Source organism: Scatophagus argus, chromosome 10 (genome assembly GCF_020382885.2).
Source record: "Scatophagus argus isolate fScaArg1 chromosome 10, fScaArg1.pri, whole genome shotgun sequence".
NCBI classification, from domain to species: domain Eukaryota; kingdom Metazoa; phylum Chordata; class Actinopteri; family Scatophagidae; genus Scatophagus; species Scatophagus argus.
Genome location: NC_058502.1, coordinates 23,289,471 through 23,295,711, shown reverse-complemented (window position 1 = coordinate 23,295,711; position 6,241 = coordinate 23,289,471). Strand labels below are relative to the sequence as shown.

The window sequence follows — 6,241 nt, the reverse complement described above, 5'->3', positions numbered from 1 at the left end:
GTCCGATTAGCACTGTCCTGGACGCCCCACTATGGCTGTTCGAGTTTCCGAGCGCTAGCACACCAGCTATTCCCTCGTTTTTTTCTTCAGAGTAGCACACCAGCTACCTGCCTCTACTCCCTGCCTGCACACCAGCTCGTGAGGAATGGAGGCTAGAACCCCTCACACCAGAGGACACGGAGACTCTGAGGCCCGTTCCTGTCGCTGTGGGAATAAGATATCGAGCAGGGACCCACACCAGGTCTGCTCGAGCTGCCTAGGGCTGGAACATGCCCGGCTGGCTATCGACGTCCCCGGCTCGTGTCAACACTGTGCGGTGTTCACGACTAAGAGTCTCCGCAGACGGCTAGCCCGCCAGGCTAGCTTGTCTGGACATGACCCCTATCTCCCTTCCAACGACGCCGCCGTCGAGGGCGGAAAGGAGAGGGAGGTCGCGGCGGCGGCATCTGAGGCTAGCGTCAGCTGGGGCTCCCAGCTCGACCTAGCGGACCCCCCGCAGGAGGAAGACGTCCTGTTGTTGGACTATGGGGACGATGAAGATGGCGCCTCAGTGCTCCTCATATCAGAGGATGAAGACGAGGACGACATCTTCATGACTCCGGCTCGGGCTGCAAAGCCCGCGACTTCCATCGCCTCTCGGGATAGAGATGAGAGCAGCACACCAGCTTCTCCCCTCCCCAGCTTGGACATGCTCGACGTGTGCAAACGCGCTGCTGCCCGGCTGTCCATCCCCTGGCCTGCTGTCGTAGCTGAGACCTCCAGATCCCGCTACGAAGGGAAGAAATTGCCCTTGGCCAAGAGCGCGACAAAGCAACTTGTCCCCGTCTTCCCAGAACTGCTGGATGAGGTGGCGTGCTCATGGAGAGACCGCCCTTACAGCAGTAGGAGCCCGATCCCCGGGGCCTCGTCCCTCGACTGTGAGGCGATGGAGAGCCTGGGTCTGCTCCGCATGCCTCCGATGGAGCCACTCGTCGCAGCGCACCTTCACCCTCAGCTGTCGGCGTTGTCCTCCAGGAGTCCCAGCCTGCCGTCCAAGTCCGACCGTTTTCAGTCAGCCCTGACTGAAAAGGCGTACAAGGCGGTAGCGGTTTCAACCAGAGCGCTCAATGTCCTCTCCCTGCTCACGGCTTATCAGGCTGAGTTATGCGAGGATTTTGGGCAAACTCAGGACCCAGCTGCGTGGGAGAAGATCCCGGTCATCACTGACTTGTGTCTCCGCGTCCAACGCTGCGCGGTCCGGGCCACGGGAAAGGCGCTGGGGACTATGGTTCTGCAGGAACGTGCACGGTGGCTTAACCTCACCAACCTGTCAGACCGGGAGAAGGATGACATCCTGGATATGCCCGTTGTCCCGGAGGGGATTTTTGGCTCCGCGTTGCACTCCATGCAACGGCGGTGTGAAGCCAAAAAGAAAGAGGATGAAGCTCTCTGGCTTTGCCTCCCACGTAAGTCCCCAGCTCCCTCGCCACCTGCGCAGCGTAAAAGTCTAGCGCAGGCTGCTTCCCAGGTTTCGCAGTTTAAAATCCCTAAGCAGCCGAAACCTCAGCTCGCCCCGACCCTCCCGCCCGGTCGGACCAGCTGGCCCAGGAAATCCGCAGCCCCGGTCACAGCTCCGCCGGCTCAGCCCACGCGAGCTGCCCACGACCAGGTCAGGAAAAAGAAGAGAGCGGCCTGATTCCCCCTCTCTCCACCGGTGATGCAGCTAGTTGTTCCTCGTTCACTAGCTCCGCCTGTTCGGCTTTTCAGCGTGCTCCGGGCCCACCACGCCCCCATCTCCCGGCTGCCACGGACCGTGCCAGAGTTATCCAGGAGACACGGACATTTGACGGCAGAAAGTTCAGTTTCCTCATGTCCACAAGCACGCACAATCACACATCTTTTCCCAGAGAAAATAAAATGTGTCCCGCTGCCGCATCCAGGCCGAGTGCCAAGGGCTCAGCTAATAAAAGCCAAACAAAATGTCGAACCCAAAATGAACAGCGCGGTGGTGGCACCCGCTGTCCCGCCTCGGCGAGAAGCCACGGCTTTCCCCGGGGCGGGGGAAGTGTCGGCCCCGCCGCTGCGTTGTCCTCCCGGGCAGAAATGTTCAGCGACACCCGGGAGCTATGTCACTGTTCCTCCAGCAGAGGGCACCACCGCACCGCGGCTGGAGCCTCTTATACTGGAGGAGCTGCGATATGCGTCCAGTCTCTCCCCCAAATGGGAGAGATGGGCCGCGTTCGCAGCCCCACCCTGGGTGTTAAAGACGATCTCGAGGGGATACAGGCTGCAGTTTGCCGCTGTTCCCCCGCGATTCGCCGGTATAATACACTCCCAGGCTCAGGGAGAGTCAGCTCGCGTTTTACAGGAGGAAATCGTCTCACTGTTGAACAAAGGAGCAATTTGTGTCGTACCTCCCGCACAGTGTCAGAGCGGTTTTTACTCCAGGTATTTTCTGGTCCCCAAACGGGGGGGGGGGGGGGGGGCGGTATTCGCCCTATCCTGGATCTACGTGCTCTGAACAGACATCTCAGGAAATACAAGTTCAGGATGCTAACGCACGCATCCCTGTTGCGTCTTGTGCGTCAGAGCGATTGGTTCACTTCTGTCGATCTGAAAGACACGTATTTCCACATCCCGATTTATCCTCCCCACAGAAAGTATCTGAGGTTTGCTTTCCAGGGGATCTGTTACGAGTACCGCGTGCTCCCTTTCGGGTCGTCTTTGAGTCCCAGGGTGTTTGTGCGGTGCACGGAAGCGGCGATAGCCCCGCTGAGACGGCAGGGCATCCACTTGGCCACATACCTGGACAACTGGCTGCTGCTAGCTCAGTCGGAGCAGGAGGCCAGGACGCACACGCGTACTCTCATACGACACCTATCCGATCTGGGTTTTGTTATAAACTCGGAAAAGAGCATGTTGTCTCCGACACAGAGCATAATCTTTCTGGGTTTATCTCTGGACTCGGTGACTTTCACAGCGCGCCTCTCGGCGGACCGAGTGAAAGTTTTCAGGGCATGTCTAGCGCTCTTTCATCCAGGCAAATCTGTTCAGTTCAGATTATGTCTTCGGTTACTCGGGCTGATGGCGTCTGCCATTCACGTAGTTCATCTGGGTTGGCTCCACATGAGGGAATTCCAGCTTTGGGTGGCCTCATGCGGGCTAGATCCCGTGCGTCATGGCGCACGGAGAGTGCTGGTCACACCGGAGTGCGCCAGGACGCTGCGCCACTGGCAAGCTCCGTCCTTTCTGACCCGCGGCGTGCTATGGGTTCCGTCCTGTCCAGGAAGGTGGTCACTACGGACGCCAGCCTGACGGGTTGGGGCAGCATTCACGAGGGTCGGTCTGTGAGGGGCCGCTGGAGTGTGAGCCTCCGTCGCTCTCACATAAATTTTCTGGAACTTTCAGCGGTGTTCCTCTCCCTGAAACATTTTCTTCCATCTCTTATGGGTCATCATGTCCTGGTGAGAACGGACAATACGACGACGGTGGCGTATATCAACCGTCAGGGGGGATTACGCTCCCGTCAGTTACACATGCTGGCACGCAGACTGATCCTGTGGAGCTGCGGTCGTCTCCTCTCGCTGAGAGCGACGCACGTCCCGGGAGTCCTGAACACGGGAGCGGACCTGTTGTCCAGGGGCACGCCAGTATACGGGTAGTGGACTCTACACCCGGATATTGTGGAACAGATATGGGCTCGTTTCGGTTGGGCCGTGGTGGATCTGTTCGCGTCGAGAGACGCGAACAGATCCACCACCGCAGATCCACCACCCCCAGATCCTCCCCTAAACGGGTTAGTGACATTCATGCGCTTTCGGTGCATCCCTCTTGCACCCAGCTCTTTCCTGGGGATGTGAGGATGATTTTGAAGCCCAACCTGGCTTTTGTGCCTAAGGTGGTGGGCTCATGCTCTCCTATTGACCTTGTGGCTTTTGCTACCCCGCCAGGTGAGCAGCGGTCGCATGCGTTATGTCCAGTCCGTGCAGTGCGCACGTACGTGGAGAGGACGAGGGGTGTCAGGAGGAGCGAACAGCTGTTCGTCTCCTGGGCTAACCCTCATAAGGGGAAACCTGTCACAAAGCAGCGTCTGTCCCACTGGGTGGTGGAGGCGATTGCTTTGGCTTATACGAGTCAGGGTTTGCAGTCACCTGTGGGCCTGCGAGCGCACTCGACTCGTGGCATGGCCGCATCCTGGGCCTTATTCAGGGGAGTTTCTGTTCAGGACATCTGTGCTGCGGCGAGTTGGTCCTCGCCTCTCACTTTTGTCCATTTCTATATGTTGGACGTCTCTGCTCCGTGCGTGGCACGAGCGGTTTTGTTGTCCTGATTGGAACAGAGTATTTTTCCCTGTGGGTTGGTGGACACTTGATAAGCTTGTCTGGCAATACGGGAGCAACCATATCCCATAGTGAGACATCGAGCGAAATATTATGAAAGAGAACTTTAGGTTATTTGCATAACCCCGGTTCTCTGATTAATATGAGTGAGATGTCTCACCAGACAACCCTTCTTGCTTGGGCGAGTGAGAAGAGGTGCTTATCTTGAATAACGTGTTGCCGTCCACATGAACTATTTAAGGTTGATGGTACTACCTGGGGCGGACGGACACGTTTCACCAGCCAATCAGGATTGGCGTAATGAGATTGATGCTTCTGAGGTCTGCAGCGAGGCGTGCATCCCATAGTGAGATATCTCACTCATATTAATCAGAGAACCGGGGTTATGCAAATAACCTAAAGTTTTTGTTTCATTTTGTTACAGTTCCAAGTTTCATTTTACAGTTGTTAAGCAGCTAATTTTTTAAAAAATATGACCTATGTACAATATTCTAAAAAAAATGCTTTGTGTTTTTGGTTTTCACAATGACAGATAAATGGTAACAGTTGTTTTTCATCATTCATTCAGGAAGATGCAATAATCTTATTTTCCAGGGATTCTCATTTGATCGTTTTCAAGCTTTACCATTGATTATTTATTTATTATTTAGAGGTGCTAATGTTTGTGTTTGTGATATATCAATAGCAGTATTGCAGGTTATGCACAGTAAGTTGCATACATATAATCAAAACTTGAACAGTGCACTGAAAACAAGAAATATAGCTCATTTATTTACCACTGACATATACAGTATTGCTGAGTAGGTTATAATAAAACTGACTGGTAGATTGTATAGGCTACCATCTAGAAAGAAAATGAAAAACAATTTATAGTTTATTCAATGCTGAGAAGTAGCACCAGAGTAGATAGATAGATAAATACTTTATTCATCCCCAAGGGAATTTCATAAATTCCAGCAGTATCCACAGACTTAGATAAAATAAATAAATATTTAATAGATAAATAATAATATTAAAAAATATTTAAAAAGATTAAAAAGTAAAGTTAAAGTAGAGTGTTTAATAATAATAATTTAAGGTGCATGGTGAACAGTGTGTGGTACAGATTCCAGTTCAGAACAGTGAGGAATGTCAACGTTAATGTCAGGAGCTTGCTTAGCATCTGTCCAGCTCTGTGCCCACAACAGAGCCAGCCTTCCTCAACAGTTTGTCCAGACGTGAGGAGTCCTTCTTAGCTGTGTAGGCTACTGATACACAACTAATTCTGATTTATCTTATTGTGTAAGTGATTCAAGTTACTATTGTGTAAATCTGTTTCGGGTAATCACATGCTATAAATTGACTGTCTTATCTGTATCAGAAGATAGTTTTGTTGCAGTTCGAAGTGCCTGCCCATACTCAACTCTCTCCCTTTCAACCCTTCATAGTATATCTCTCTAGTTCTCATCGGACGCATTCATTTTGAATCCCATCCATCAGCAGCTGGTTCATTTGTGCGGCTAGGCACTCATGGAGAACAGTTAGCTTCTTTAGCCACTAGGTGTGGCCTATATTCGGGCCTGGTGTTGTCCAGCTCTTCATATCTGACACTTTTTATTGGATGGCTGCCATTGTGCCATTACTGGGTCTTATTCTGGGAGATTGCTGTGGTCTGCTCTTAAATCCACTAGCCACTGAGCATTGATGTTATGTGATGCTTTCTTGTCAAACATGTTCTTCCAGTACTGTTCAGTCTCAGGCATGGGTAGATCTATTCTCATGTTATTGCCCTGCACTTGGAGTACACTTTGAATGGTTCAGTGGTAAATATCCTGTTTATTCTTCTAACCTCAACTTTTCATGAGTATCTCTTCAGACAGACAGCCAGAGCTTTGAGTCTTTGTTTACATGTCTCCAGTGCTTCAGGTGTAGAATTCATTGGT

The 6,241-nt window shown here is 52.2% G+C and overlaps 1 pseudogene; it reads left to right on the top strand.

Moving 5' to 3' along the window:
* The first annotated feature begins 1,696 nt into the window (after nt 1-1,696).
* Nucleotides 1,697-3,839, top strand: LOC124066298 (annotated as a pseudogene).
* Nucleotides 3,840-6,241: the final 2,402 nt, after the last annotated feature.